The sequence below is a fragment of the Macrobrachium nipponense genome, chromosome 5 (assembly GCF_015104395.2).
Source record: "Macrobrachium nipponense isolate FS-2020 chromosome 5, ASM1510439v2, whole genome shotgun sequence".
Taxonomy (NCBI): Eukaryota; Metazoa; Arthropoda; class Malacostraca; order Decapoda; family Palaemonidae; genus Macrobrachium; species Macrobrachium nipponense.
The window spans coordinates 70,024,359-70,041,537 of record NC_061107.1 but is presented as its reverse complement, the minus strand read 5'-3'; the positions used below and the strand labels follow the sequence as shown (position 1 = coordinate 70,041,537).

At 37.3% G+C, this 17,179-nt stretch overlaps 1 protein-coding gene across 3 annotated transcripts in view; it reads right to left on the bottom strand.

Annotated features, from left to right (window-relative positions):
- The window catches only part of LOC135215392 (lachesin-like), a 503,680-nt gene that overhangs the window by 111,907 nt on the left and 374,594 nt on the right, over positions 1-17,179 (bottom strand). The window lies entirely within an intron of this gene.

The window sequence follows — 17,179 nt, the reverse complement described above, 5'->3', positions numbered from 1 at the left end:
GAGTCAAGTGTGCTTTGTCCCTTGATGAAGACTTCTAATAGAAGATCTCTGTCAAAGCGGGGAAATAGTCGGATATCTAGATATATTCTTGCAGATGTCTTCCTTTTGGTTATTCTGTTGGAATAATCTAGAAGACCGGCTTTGCAGAAAGTCGAGTACGCTATGTCCCTTGATGCAGACTTCTAATAGAATATCTCTGTCAAAGCGGGCAAATAGTCGGATATCTAGATCTATTCTTACAGATGTCTTCCTTCTAAGGATGAGAGCCCAAAATTGTTTGGAGGCAGGAGGACCAGCTCTCAGAGTGAGAGCCAATGTCCAGGGATCTTCCTAATCACCTGGTCAGACAGAGGAACTCTTACCCAGTGAGAGCCAACCGTTATTCAGCCGACTCTCCTAATGAAAGTCAATGGTTGGTGAGATCTCCCAATCTCGGCAATCAGTAAAACTTTCCCAAGGAAAGTCAACAACTGTTCGGCGATGACCTCTCAGGGTAAGAGTGACAAGCTCTTAGTTTGAGAGCCAACAGCTGTATGGAGGTTGAAGGACAAGCTCTTAGTTTAAGAGCCAACAGCTGTTTGGAATGCCAGAAGGTCACCAGAAGGTCACCAGAGGACATAGTGTAGGAATAAAGTCAAGTATGCTATGTCCCTTGATGCAGACTTCTAATAGAAGATTTCTGTCAAAGCGGGCAAATAGTCGGATATCTAGATCTATTCTTACAGATGTCTTCCTTCTAAGGATGAGAGCCCACAATTGTTTGGAGGCAGGAGGACCAGCTCTCAGGGTGAGAGCCAATGTCCAGGGGTGCTCCTAATTACCTGATCAGGCAGAGGAACTCTTAACCAGTGAGAGCCAACCGTTTTTCAGCCGACTCTCTCAGTGAAAGTCAATGGTTGGTGAGATCCCCCCATCTCGGCAAGCAATAAAACTTTCCCAAGTAAAGTCAACAACTGTTCGGCAGATGACCTCTCAGGGTAAGAGTGACAAGCTCTTAGTTTGAGAGCCAACAGCTGTATGGAGGTTGGGGGACAAGCTCTTAGTTTGAGAGCCAACAGCTTTTTGGAAGGCCAGAAGGTCACCAGAGGACATAGTGAAGGAATAATCTAAAGACCGGCTCTGCAGAAAGTTAAGTATGCTATGTCCCTTGATGCAGACTTCTAAAAGAAGATCTCTGTCAAAGCGGGCAAATAGTCATATATCTAGATCTATTCTTGCAGATGTCTTCCTTTTGGTTATTCTGTTGGAGTAATCTAAAAGACTGGCTCTGCAGAAAATCAAGTATACTATGTCCCTTGATGAAGACTTCTAATAGAAGATCACTGTCAAAGCGGGCAGATAGTCAGATATCTAGATTTACTCTTACAAATATCTTCCTTCTGGTTGTTCTGTTGGAATAATCTAGAAGACCGGCTCTGCAGAAAGATAAGTATTCTATGTCCCTTGATGAAGACTTCTAATAGAAGATCTCTGTCAAAGCGGGCAAATAGTCAGATATCTAGATATATTCTTGCAGATGTCTTCCTTGTAAGGATGAGAGCCCTCAATTATTTGGAGGCAGGAGGACCAGCTCTCAGGGTGAAAGCCAATGTCCAGGGATCTTCCTAATCGCCTGGTCAGGCAGAGGAACTCTTACCCAGTGGGAACCAACCGTTGTTCAGCCGACTCTCCCAGTGAAAGTTAATGTTTGGTGAGTTCCCCCCATCTCGGCAATCAGTAAAACTTTCCCAAAGAAAGTCAACAACTTCTCGGCGGATGACCTCTCAGGGTAAGAGGGACAAGCTCTTAGTTTGAGAGCCAACAGCTGTATGGAGGTTGGAGGACAAGCTCTCAGTTTAAGAGCCAACAGCTGTTTGGAAGACCAGAAGGTCACCAGAGGACATAGTGTAGGAATAATATAGAAGACCGGCTCTGCAGAAAGTTAAGTATGCTAAGTCCCTTGATGCAGACTTCTAATAGAAGATCTCTGTCAAAGCAGGCAAATAGTCGGATATCTAGATCTATTTTTGCAGATGTCTTCCTTCTGGTTATTTTGTTGGAATAATCTAGAAGACCGGCTCTGCAGAAAGTCAAGTATGCTATGTCCCTTGATGAAGACTTCTAATAGAAGATCTCTGTCAAAGCGGGCAAATAGTCGGATATCTAGATATATTCTTGCAGATGTCTTCCTTCTGGTTATTCTGTTGGAATAATCTAGGAGACTCGAGTCTCTGCAAGAAAGGTAAGTATTGCTATTGTCCCTTGATGCTGACTTCTAATAGAAGATCTCTGTCAAAGCGGGCAAATAGTCGGATATCTAGATTTATTCTTACAGATGTCTTCCTTCTAAGGATGAGAGCCCACAATTGTTTGGAGGCAGGAGGACCAGGTCTCAGGGTGAGAGCCAATGTCCAGGGATCTTCCTAATCACTTGGTCAGGCAGAGGCACTCTTACCCATTGAGAGCCAACCGTTGTTCAGCCGACTCTCCCAGTGAAAGTCAATGGTTGGTGAGATCCCCCTATCTCAGCAATCATTAGAACTTTCCCAAGGAAAGTCAACAACTGTTCAGCTTATGACCTCTCAGGGTAAGTGACAAGCCCTTAGTTTGAGATCCAACAGCTATATGGAGGTTGGAGGACAAGCTCATTGTTTGAGAGCCAATAGCTGTTTGGAAGGCCAGAAGGTCACCAGAAGGTCACCAGAAGACATAGTGTAGGAATAATCTAGAAGACGGGGTCTGCAGAAAGTTAAGTATGCTATATCTCTTGATGCAGACTTCTAATAGAAGATCTCTGTCAATGTGGGCATATAGTTGGATATCTAGATCTATTCTTACAGATGTCTTCCTTCTGGTCATTCTATTGGAGTAATCTAGAAGACTGGCTCTGCAGAAAGTCAAGTATGCTATGTCCCTTGACGCAGACTTTTAATAGAAGATCTCTGTCAAAGCGGGCAAATAGTCAGATATCTAGATCTATTCTTACAAATGTCTTCCTTCTAAGGATGAGAGCCCACAATTGTTTGGAGGCAGGAGGACCAGCTCTCAGGGTGAGAGCCAATGTCCAGGGATCTTCCTAATCACCTGGTCAGGCAGAGGAACTCTTACCTAGTTAGAGCGAACTGTTGTTCAGCCGACTCTCCCAGTGAAAGTCAATGGTGAGATCCCCCCATCTCGGCAGTCAGTAGAACTTTCCCAAGGAAAGTCAACAACTGTTTCGGCGGATGACCTCTCAGGTTAAGTGGGACAAGCTCTCTGTTTGACATCCAACAGCTCTATGGAGGTTGGAGGACAAGCTCTCAGTTTGAGATCCAACAGCTGTATGGAGGTTGGAGGACAAGCTCTCAGTTTGAGAGCCAACAGCTGTTAGGAAGGCCAGAAGGTCACCAGAAGGTCACCAGAAGACATAGTGTAGGAATAATCTAGAAGACCGGATCTGCAGAAAGTTAAGTATGCTATGTCCCTTCATGCAGACTTCTATTAGAAGATCTCTGTCAAAGTGGGCAAATAGTCGGATATCTAGATCTATTTTTGCCGATGTCTTCCTTCTGGTCATTCTGTTTGAGTAATCTAGAAGACTGGCTCTGCAGAAAGTCAAGTATACTATGTCCCTTGATGCAGACCTCTAATAGAAGATCTTTGTCAAAGCGGGCAAATTGTCGGATATCTAGATCTATTCTTGCAAATGCCTTCTTTCTGGTCATTCTGGTGGAGTTATCTAGAACACTGGCTCTGCAGAAAATCTAGTTTGCTATGTCCCTTGATGTAGACTTCTATTAGAAAATCTCTGTCAAAGCGGGCAAATAGTCGGATATCTAGATCTATTCTTGCAGATGTCTTCCTTCTGGTTATTTTGTTGGATTAATCTAGAAGACCGCTCTGCAGAAAGTCAAGTATGCTATGTCCCTTGATGCAGACTTCTTATAGAAGATCTCTGTCAAATCGGGTAAATAGTCCGATATCTAGATTTATTCTTACAGATGTCTTCCTACTAAGGAAGAGCCCAGAATTGTTTGGAGGCAGGAGGATCAGCTATCAGGGTGAAAGCCAATGACCAGGGATCTTCCTAATCACCTGGTCAGGCAGAGGAACTCTTACCTAGCGAGAGCTAACACTTGTTCAGCCGACTCTCCCAGTGATAGTCGATGGTTGCCAAGATCCCCCCATCTCGGCAGTCAGTAGAACTTTCCCAAGGAAAGTCAACAGCTGTTCCTCAGATGACCTCCCAGAGTAAGAGGGATACCAGAAGCCAGAACAATGGGCTCCAGAAGTCCTCCAGAGGGATACCAGAGGGATACCAGAAGATAATTCTGTTGAAATAGTTCTCAAAGACCGGCTCTTGCCGAAAGTCCAGTATGCTATGTCCTTTGATGAAGACTTCTAATAGAAGATCTCTGTCAAAGTGGGCTAATAGTCGGATATTTAGATATATTCTTACAGATGTATTCCTTTTCGTCATTCTGTTGGAATAATACAGAAGATGGCAAATGCCTTTTAACTCCGATAAGTGTTGTGTTATAAAGAGGAACAAACAGCCCTCACAGCAAGTACATGCTTGGGAATGACAAAAAAAAAAGTGTAGAACAAGAAGAGGACCTTGGAGTCATTATTACCAAGGACTTAATATCCACAAAACAATGCATAAAAGTTTAAAAGAAGGCACAGAAACTGGTGGGATACATAAAAAGGAAGTTTAAATACAGAAATAAGGAAACGATGCTGCAGCTTTACTCAACAATAGTTAGACCTTATCTTGAATATGCTGTACTGTCACCAATACTAAGAAAGGACATAAATATACTGGAAGGGGTGCAAGCAAGAGCGAAAAAGTTAATTCTATCCATCAGGCAAATAGGTTACCAAAGATGACTAGAAAGCCTGAACAACATGTATGGCTTAGAAACACGACGATTGCGAGGACATCTAATAAATATATTCAAAATACTGAATGGTATAACCAGAGTGGACAGTAACCTATTTACGTTAAACGAAAACCAGACAAGAAATAATGGATGGAAACAGAACTGAAGAGATACAACACATCCCATTGTGGTAACTTCTTTACATACAAGATATGTGATGCATGGCATAAACTGCCACCAGAAGTTGTAAACAGCAACAATTTCGAAGATTTTAAAAGAGAGCCAGACAAAATAATTGGGACACTCTAAATGGACAGTACAATCTGCTCTTAGAGATAAGTGAGCGCACGATGACCCCTCGGATGGACCAATAAGTCTTTGAGACATCCTAATCCTTGCAACTCCTGAGAGCACCGATTGATTTCACCATTCATTCAAGTCACCAGATTAATATAACCTGAGGGTATTTTTTTGCTTTATTTCCGCACTGCCTCTCTGATCACGAATCTACTATGACGTAATTCTTGATCTATGACAGAATTTTCAATGAGCTTTATTCGCCTCTGGGAAAAAAGCATCTGTTATTAATATTGTCTGTCACTGGAATACTGTTTGGGTGTTTATGTTCGCTCTAAGAGTAGGATGATTCTGGTGCGTTTTGAAAACAGAAACGTAAGCAACGACAAAGACAAATAAATAATAATAATTATTATTATTGATATTATTCTTATTATTATTATAATTGCTGTTGTTGTTGTTGTTGTTATCATTATTATAAAATCTGTAGTATAATGATAATATTAATAATAATAATTATTATTAGTATTATTATGATTATGATTATGATTATCATTATTATTATTATTATTATCATTATTACCTCGTAATTAAAAAAGGAGAGGACCTCGAAGAGGTAACCCTCGCCTCACGAGAGAGAGAGAGAGAGAGAGAGAGAGAGAGAGAGAGAGAAGAGAGAGAGAATCTTTCAGATATAAAAAAATCCTCAATATTTACATAGAAATTCAGATCCTTCTTCATATGGACGGGCAACAACCCACTTACGCAAATCTGAAAACGGAACTACCCAATTATACGCAAGATATACGCGTGAAACGTATTGCGCTGAGTGATCTCCAAAACATATAGCTCTCTCTTTCTCTCTCTCTCTCTCTCTCATTTAGCACAATTACGACGATAATTTTCGCCAGCGCAATTATAGATTAAATACCTAAGCAATTGGGTGTTGAAATCAATGGCAAAAGCAATTGAGAGAGAGAGAGAGAGAGAGAGAGAGAGAGAGAGAGAGAGAGAGAGAGAGAGGGGGGGGGGCGGACCAATGGACCAGTTCGCATAAACATTAAATTTTCACTCAAAAGCAAGACCAAGTAATAAGAAAGAGAGAGAGAGAGAGAGAGAGAGAGAGAGAGAGAGAGAGAGAGAGAGAGAGAATTTCTAAAAAAAATATTAGATTTTCATTCATAAAAGAAAGACCAATTAATAAGAGAGAGAGAGAGAGAAAGAGAGAGAGAGAGAGAGAACTTCTCACGATACCCCAAATGGCATTTGGACCACTAAATGTCAGTTTCACCTTCGGAGAAGCAAATTAAATATGTAATATCGATAATGAACCGGAATTCTTGAGAGGTTTCTAATGAAATGGGTAAAGACGCAATCAAAGGGGGTTATACGTGGGGCTTTAAAGTCATATAGTGCTTGTGACGTAACCCTCAAGAAGGTGTAGAAAACGCGTTTTGAAATTACATCAATTCCCGTTTTCTATACGCATGCTAATCTAACCTATGTAGACTTTTTTTTTGTGGGGGGGCTTGGGTGGAGGGGCTATCATGAGTTATTTCCAGCTTCCTAAAATGTATTTCTGACCCACATAGACTTATATTAGACCTAAAAGACCAATACAGAGAGAGAGAGAGAGAGAGAGAGAGAGAGAGAGAGAGAGAGAGAGATACCAAAGGCCAAAGATTTCTTATAGGAAGTGAAAGGTGTATTTTTGATTCTCAATCATTAGATATATTTTTATTATTTTTTCTATTTTGCCCTTTTCTTTACGTCTCTTAATGTGAGGATCAAACTGTGTTTTTTTTTTGGGGGGGGCGGATGGCTTGTGTAATTTTGATGTTGCGTAAGAGTGTGCGCGAGATGTACGTATAGTACATACATGCATGCATACAGACACACTCATATATATATATATATATATATATATATATATATATATATATATATATAATATATGTATAGATATATATATATATATATATATATTATTAGAATTAAAATTACAGTTAAAAACTGAAGTATTTACAAAAATAGAAGAGTTAATACTTAAGTTTTTAACTGTAATTTTAATTGTAATTTCTATTGTTTTAAATAGTCGTTTTCCATTTGCTTTAATTTGTTATATATATATATATATATATATATAATATATATATATATATATATATATATATATATATATATATATATATATATATACAGAGAAGAGAGAGAGAGAGAGAGAGAGAGAGAGAGAGAGAGAGAGAGAGAGAGAGAGAGAGAGAGAGAGAGAGAGAGAGAGTTTCAGGTCTGTTCTTGGAGACGCATCTTTTAATCCCAATTCAAAAAAACGTCTTAAATATAATTAAAAATGAAACCTATCAACATCCCCAGATAAATTCTTGCAACGCCAGATAAACGATCCTATCTCTCCCGACTCTGTCCCACCATTTCATCCACGACTTTCCTCTCTTAACCCCGAAGCCACAGAAGTTTTGCAAGTCCACGACGAATCGTCATCACTTGCAGGTGTGGCAACGCTATATGCTGACCTTTCGCCAAGGCAATTGATATGGGGAAATGAAAATAAGGAAACGTGCATTACGCAACTGTCTTCCAAGGTAGTTATGAAGACGGGAAAGGAAAACAGAAAGAAATAAACTTCCTGCAGGCACAAGCAACTGTGCGATTGAGCAGTTGGGGTTATAAGAGAATGCTTGAGGTTTTATTTTTTTTTTTTTGCCTTTTTTATCTTCCGTTTAAAAGTCCTCTGAGTTAGCTTAAATCGCAGGGCGGGGCCAAAGTCCTGGTACGCTGGTTGGTCTAAGTTCACTGGTCCATACCAGGCCTATTAATCGATTTAAAACCTTACTCAACTTATCACATTTAGGAGCAATTGTCACCGCTGGCATAAAAATAAAAGACATCATTCTTAATCTCTGCGTTCAGCAAATGCACTGAATAGATTTCAAAACTGTGCAATTTGCAAATCCGCGGAAGCCTGCTTGATTGCTTGCTTTTTCTGACTGAATAAATCTGCTTGCTTTGTTCTGACTGAATTAATCTGCTTGCTTTGTTCTGACTGAATAAATCTGTTAAATCATAAAGTGCTTTAGCATTCCGTCAAAAAGTATGTTACCTTCAAACAACTAATCATCAAAAATTACGTTACCCTCAAATAACTAATCATAAAAAATATGTTACCCTCAAATAACTAATAAGAAAATACATTACCCTCAAATAACTAATCATAAAACAATGCGTTACCCTCAAATAACTAATCAGACGCTGAGCTGGTAAATATTACTATGCCTTCTTACAACTCCTTCTTATCAGCTTCTTTTTGTTAGATGATTGTTTGTCAGTGAATAAACGAAGAAGGAATGATGTGGCAAGCGTCAAGAGAGAGTCATATTTCATTCAGATCAACTCCCTCGGTCAAATATTCCACGCCGCAACTTCCTATATAACTTGCTAATATTCGGATGTCATTTCACATCCTGGCAAGAAAAAAAAAAAAAAAAACCCAGACGACCATAAACATTAAAAAAAATACAGTTTTCTGTACAGCGTATAATCAAGGCCACCGAAAATAGATCTATCTTTCGGTGGTCTCGGTGTAATGCTGTATGCGCCGCGACCCATGAGGCTACCAGACACGGTACGGTGGTGGCCTGTCCTATAGCGTTGCCATAAACAAGATTATAGCTGTTTAACCTTAAATCAAATAAAAACTACTAAAGTTTGAGGGTTGCAATCTGGTATGTTTGATATTTGGAGGATGGATGACCAACGTACCAATCTGCAGCCCTCTAGCCTCAGTAGTTTCTAAGCTCTAAGGGCGGACAGACAAAACCAATCACAACAGGTATAAGCGTCCCACCTTGGTGGTCGCGGGTTGGATTCTCGGCCATTCCATTAGGGAGTGAGAGATGTGTATTTCTGGTGATAGAAGTTCACTCTCGACGTGGTTCGGAAGTCACGTAAAGCCGTTGGTCCCGTTACTGAATAACCACTGGTTCCATGCAACGTAAAAGCACCATACAAACAAACATCACAACAATTTTCTTTGACAGAAACATAAAACTCGCGAAAACAGGCAATGAGAAAGGCAAATTAAACTCAATACAAATCGAATGACAGAAACAGACCGTGACGATACGTGAGCGAGTGTATGAATATGCGCAAATAAAGATCGCCATTATTTCCGCTCACAGAACAGATAAACAACTGAAGTTGCATCATAAACCTCTTGGCTTTTAATTTTGGAGATCGCCATCTATCTATCTAGTGGTCTGGGTCCCCCACCCCTCCCCCGGGATAGGAAATAGTTTACCAGAGGGCGGACCATCCCCCATCCGCGTAAGATAGATAACAGAACAGCATATAGAATTTAGGCAAACGCCCAGCGCTGGGAGCTATGCGGTCATTCAACGCTAAAAAGGGAAAATTGACAGTAAAAAAGGACTGAAAGGTGTAACAGGAGGAAAACCTCAAAGCAGTTGCGCTATGACTCAATTGTTAGGAGAGGGTGGAAAAAGATGGGAGCAAGAGAATATGAACGGAGGTACAGTAAAAGGAATGGAAGTGGGTTGCAGCTAGGGACCGAAGGACGTTGCAAAGAACCTTAAGTAATGCCTACAGTGCACCTCAGGCGGCACTTGTTTATTAATATTATTATCATTATTATTATTTAGAAGAGGAACCCAATTCATATGGAACAAGCACACCACAAGGGGCCACTGCCATGAAATTCATTTCCATCTCACAGATAAACTTTTAAAACTTAACAAGCGTTTGCACGGTTACTTCGGCTTATCGGGATAAACTCGAAATCTATGACATATGATGAAGCTAATATATATTATATATATATATATATATATATATATATATTATATATATATATATATATATATATATATATATATATATATATATATATATAACCCACCCGCGTTGTATCGTAAGGTATTATTAGGGACTACTATGAGATTCAGGGCCTCTGTAACACGGATTTTTCACAATAACTTTTTATCTATGCATTTCATAAATATAACGCTTATTCAGAATACACATGATATCTACACATAAATTTTGACTGTATTCTGCATTACGTAGGTTGAATAAATTTGGTACTTACAATGTAAAAGTGACTTTTTTTGAAGACGGGCCAACTTACTCAGAGAAAAGGTTTCGAACGCACTCGTTACGTAACTTATGACAGCATTTCTTCCCTCTTTCTCGATGGATGATTGGCTATACGTAACAAAGGCTATACCTCTGGCAACAATGACAAACAAATTTAAATACAACCAAAGCAGCACACCTTTATGAACTCTGAACCTCTCCAGTGATAACTGTCATAATGAACAAACCAACAAAATATGTTAATAAATACAAAAATACTTCGATTATTAGTCTAACTCCCAAAATAAGTTTCCTAAGAAACTACAGTCTGCTTTGTAGGTCACAATCAGATTGACAAGATGTAAGGAATAGATGGTAATTTTCATAAACATAGTAGACAAGCTTGATTTGATAACTGCTATATCCAATGTCATGCAATTTTTATTTATTGGCTATCTATCTATTTACTGAAAAAAAAAAAAAATAGCCGTTACCGTATTTTGGCTTTAAACCTTCACCAATAATTATCGTCAGCATGATGACTTCATGAGGCTCCACCAACTTTGGCCTCGTTATAATTCAGGATAACACTGAAGGCTATCATGGGCATTGTTGGATTAGAAAATTTAACTTCTGGCTATAAAAACTCATTTCTCGAGTAGTTGTAAGAAGTGCTAAATAATCCTCAAGGATCCCAGCAGTTGGCCTAAACGTTTAATTCATGTATATTACTGCTATACTGTTGCGGCACTACTGCTACAGTAGTATTACTACGCTAGCACAGATACCCCACCCACATCTATGTATCGTTCTGCCGTTCATAAAGTCTTTGGGTTTCAGAGCCGATGGAACAAGGTGAATGGGTTCCTGTCTAGTGGATGGGCGGCGCAACACTTCGTCAAAAGGTGTTTACTTTGCTTACGTAATGAATGTTTTTCGACTCTTGGCGCATAATCATTGGCCATGGCGTCGGCTAGACAATTTTTACTCTATAAAAATTAAAACTATAGGGTTTAGGTTATTGATAATGCTGACAAAATTTGTGTGTGGTTGTAAAATATACATATGTCAACTTTCAGCTACATGCGATGCTTTGACAAGGAGCAAAGTCCAAAAAACCGTGTTACAGAGGTCCTGAATCTCATAGTACGTGATAGACATTTTAGCATAATTGTTGATGAAAGTAATAATACATTCGTCATCGACTTGTCAATCGTCGTCATTCGACTTTATTCAAATGCCTATAAGAGTTTTTGTCGTAACTTTTCAGGTCATGGTTGAACTGAAAGAGTGCAATGCTGATGCACTTTGTGATGCATTAAAATTTTTAAGTGATAAAAAGTTTGAGCCACAAAAGTTGCTTCCTCTTGGTATTGATAATGCAATGACTGACATAAATATTAGGTTGTATGCTAAGTGGTAAAATGACGTTCCTCACCTGGTTCTAATGACATTATTTTGCCACTCTCTTCAATTAGCAGTGTCCCCTGCAGCTGCTCAATGTTTGTCAGGGAGACATGCATTGGTTTTCCAATTCATTTGTTCGGCAAGCTAGATACCAGGAGCTATATGCATACTTAAATTGATGGACTGAACCCACTATAGCTAGAACAATTAAATCAGACACGTTGGATGTCCACTGAGGAGCCATTTTAAGAATAATGTAAAAGTGGATCGAGTTGCATACATTTTGTGTTGGCGAAAGGAAATGAAAAATTCTATACACTATACAACAGATATGCTTCACACAATGTTCAGTGACCGAAGAAATTATGTATATTCAATCTTTTTGAAGTCGGTGCTTGAAGAATTACAGAAAGTGGGCAAAGCCTCCGAGGCAAAGTATAATGAATCACGTAAACGTTTAAATGACCTGGTCATTTTGGATAATTCATGGTGCTCAAAAATTCCCATTCCAGGAGGAAAAACTTTTCATGACATTGTGACTGAAAATCTTTTAGACCCAAATCCTTACTTCGGATATCAATTTAAAACAAATGTCTCAAAGCAGATTAACAGATGAAGAACAGTTAAATGTTAGAACACGTTCTAGTAAATTTATTGCTGGACTTATTAAACAACTGTGATATCACTTGCCTGAAAACGTTTCTGTACTATGTGCAATGTCTCTAACAATGTGAGTAAGTGTCTGAATCATATATTTTTTTTTTTATAATCCATCTGTTATAACATTGATTTGTAGCGAAATAGGCTTCATCGCGTCAAGTAGTCTGGAACCAATGATTCATTAAGGTTTTGGTCTGAAGTTTCTAATTTTAGAGACGTTTCTGGTGACAATCCTTTAATAAAATTGGCCAATTTAGCTATATCTCATTCGAATGCCGAGATAGAAAAATCATTGTCAAATGAGTATTGTGAAGTAAAACAATCGCAATAGAATTAACATTAATATATTAAAAGCAATATTAGCTGTACAATATGGATTAAAAAATATTACCAAAATTATTAACTACCAACAAATGTTACTGATGCATCAGGATAAACTGAAAAACACAAAACCCAGAATGAACTAGGCATCACAACGTGTGGAGACATCAAAAGTAGATGCGTAGGAGTAAGAAAAGGACTTTGGTATCCGAGAACTAGCTATGTTAGATTTTTAATAATAAGTATATAAGTAAGCAGACACAATTTTAGATTCACTTATTGTTGAGATATTTTATATCATCAATATTCTATTTATTTTTATCAATTAATCATTCGCAGGTAAAAACTATAGAAAATAAAGACAATAATTTATCTAGGCATTCAGAAACAATCTTGTGCCTTTTCAAAATTTATTTAGCGCTTTGGTAGCGCGTTTTGGATACTCATCGAACACCTTTTCAAAACCAGAGATGGCAACCATTTCATTAATTGCGCAACTTAGTTATCGACTAAGTACTGTTGTTATATTTAGTGTGTGAGTTTGGAGTAGATCTTTTAACCGTACTATTTACTATGGGAAAAATGGCAAAGGGTTCATTATTATTGCTAAAATGAGGCAATAAAGTGCTTTGATACTCACTTTGCTTGTAATATTTATAATGATTACTTGGGAGTTCATGAAATATTCGTTATGATTTTTTTTAATTAATCAGTATTCATGGAGATATTATTTTAGAAGTGTACTGTCTCGCTGTCGTGTGGGAGTTAGTCCGAGTTCTGTGCAATAGATTTATATGGTGAATGATGAGGTAAATCCAGAAAATGCTTTCCTGTTTATTTTTTTACCAAAATAAAGCAATAGGGTGTTCGAGTAAAATAAAAAAATTTTTTTAGATTTCTAATGGTTAAAGCTGATATTTATCCTGGACTATCCAGCATTCTTAAAAAATGATTCTAATGCCAGAGTAACACATTGGCGATTCAAGGACACGCACTTTGCAATGGGTGGTTTTGGTCAGAGGCTCAGTTGCACATTTGCAATTCAAGGTCCCACACTTATTAACTACCGAAAATATGCTACTTACAACCATATTGCCAACAATCGCCAGTTTGGACTGAGCACCAAGTGAAGTCGGATGTTTTAAATGGATAGTACTTGTCGTAATTCGAGTTAAGATATGCACAATATAATTGCGACAAGACGCCATTGTGTCAGTGGCGACACATTGCATCATTTTCGATGCGTTGCATCAGTGGCGACGAATTGCGTCAGTGGCGACGCTATTTAGTCAGTAACAACACCATTGCGTCAGAGTTGCTATTGCATAAGGACATGATGATTTGACGACAAATGACAGTTGACTCTGTCGGGCGACTTGTATTTTTGAATTTAAAAGATCAGCCATCACTTGGCGCCAATTTCGGCGACGCGGTAACGATTCATGTATATATTTAGATATACACACACACACACACACACACACACATATATATATTATATACAGATTATTTATAAATATATATTATAATATTATAAAATATATATATATTAAAATATCTATCTATATATTATGTATAGACCTATATATACCTATATATAATATATATATATATATAATATATATTATATATATATATACTATACATATATACTATATATATATATATAGATAATATCAGCTATATATAGTGTAATATATCAGTGTTATAATATATATATATATATATATATTATAATATATATATGTATATATCTGTGTGTGGGTGTGTGTGTGTGTTGTGTGTGGATTACTATATCTAAAATATATACATACACAAATATTAGGCCATGTCACAAACTACGCTTAATATCTCATTTACTATGCTTGCAACCACCAAGATGGGTATAAACTGTTATAAGCTGATATTGACCCTGCTACACATATATCAATCGTAATTAATGGGTTGAACTAAGACTGGTATCAACCCACCTCCACCATGATAGGTGATTGGTGAGTCACATGCACTGCTTTATGTTTTTAAACTCTAAGCCAAAAGTTTCGTTCAATTAATATGCTTTTGGATAAGAAACAACGATGTACTATGCCTTAGAGGACAGGATTTATTTTACATTGCTGTATATATATATATATATATATATATATATATATACATACATATATATATATATACTATATATATATAGATATATATATATATATATATATATATATATATATATATATATATATATATATATATTATATATATATTAATATATGTTACGCAAAATGGATAATTGCCAAATGTGTACATTTTGCAATCAATTTTGCCTATTGTGTACAATTTGCAGCGCTTGGTGCCTGCAAATTGTACACAATAGGCAAAATTAATTGCAAAATGTACATATTTGGCAATTATCCACATTTTGCATAACATATATATATATATATATATATATATATATATATATATATATGTGTGTGTGTGTGTGTGTGTGTGTGTGTGTGTGTGTGTGTGTATGTGATTTCGTGATGTAGCAAATATATTTACTTATTTATTTTTCTTTACTTAATTTTACGGAAAATATTAGAATATCAAATTTATTTTCCTAGGAAAGAATGACATCGTGAATTTCCTGGGAATATGGATATTCGAAAATGAAAATCCGAATGCAGTTGTAGACAAAAATTAAGAGGGTACAATGACATACAAGGTTTTCCTTGGAATGTCGCTATTCAAAAATAAAATCCCATTGCAGTTTCAGGCAGAAATGAAGTTGTTACAATGATATACAAAATTTTCCTTGGAATGTCGATATTCGAAAATGAAAATCCGAATGCAGTTGGAGACAGAAATTAAGAGGGTACAATGACATACAAGATTTTTCGTGGAATGTCCATATAACAAAAATGGAAATCCGAATGCAGTTTCAGACAAAAATTAAGAGGGTACAATGACACAAAATTTTCATTGGAATGTCGATATTCGAAAATGAAAGTCAGAATGTAGTTGTAGTGAGAAATTAAGAGGGTACAATGACATACAAGATTTCCTTTGACTGTCGATATTCGAAAATGAAGATCCAAATTCAGTTGCAGATATAAATGAAAAGGGTACAGTGTACAAGATTTTCCTTGGAATGTCGATATTCGAAAATGAAACTACGAATGCACTGAATGTCGTAAACGACATGTGCGGATATCTTATATAGAATAAATGCATGCATCATATTCTGGCATATAATCTGATGGAAAGTATCTTGCATATGTAATGATCAATTGATTCAATATTAAGTGTATCCCCAAATATTAATAGAAAGAAGTTGAGCTCAATGTTGATCTTCGTACTTCGCTCCTGCATCATTTACTTCATCCACTTTTTTTTTTTATTCCCATCATGCATTCAATTAGACCGCAAGCACCTCTTGACCTGCATCCCCTTCCCTCACCCTCGCTTTCATCTCCTCGAGTCTTCCTTCTCCTCCTCCGCCACCTCCTCCTCCAGCTCCTCCTCTCTTTCCTCCTCCACCACCTCCTCCGTCTCCTCCTCCTCCTCCTCCTCCTCCTCCTCCTCTATGTATCTCTGTACTAATACCTGAACATTTGTCTCCTCGATGTTCTATATGATTCGTCTCCTCTATTTTCGGATCCCGCCTCTCTTGCTTCTCGTTTTTTATCTTCCATGATTATTCTAATTTCTCCCGTCTACGCTTCTGTATTTAATTTGCTTCTCCTCTCACTTTTTCCGATAAAGGACGCCTACAATGGCTCTCGAAATGACTTGCAGGCGAGCCTCTCTCTCGTTTGAAATTAAAATGATGAAAGAAAAAGAACACGTGATATATAAAAGTGACCGGAGTGCACCCGACGGGTGTGGATATTAAGAACGGCCGCGTTATGTTTGTTGTAACAAGCCTCAAGTCATCATTGATTTTTATTCTGTTTTTTTTTCTCCTTTTTTTCAAAATATCTTCCTGATGGAAAGATCTGCTCTTATTTTGAATGTATCAACATGAGAGCATATTGACCTTTAAGCGAATAATGCAAATCGAATGATTTCTAAGATTCTTGTTATTTGACAGAGAGGAGAAACTTTCTCTTAAACCAATCGTATATCTTATCCAAATTTCCTACACAATATTACGCCCTAACTTTATAATTTTATTAAGATAATTAGGGAATATTGAAATTCCTTGCATCAAATTATTCTTATACATCTTATTTCATTTTTACTACCTGTGTTGATCTGTCAATTTAGTATTGGTATTCAAATTCTGTTGTGAAATCTCTTTAATTTATTTGTAAGGGAATCTAACGGCAAATACATTAATTCACGTGGATTTCCAGATTATGACTGATGTCTTTAACATTTTGGTTGTGGCTTTGGGTTATGGGACAATTAGTGTGTGAGATATGACATGGATTTTTTTCTTGCAAATAGTAGAAAGTCCTAAATAATTATGAAATGAAAATCGTTTATAGTTGCATACTAACTAATCTGATTTATGGCTAACGAAACTTCAAGATTATGTGCTACATTTTCACAGGTCTCCAGCGATAGCA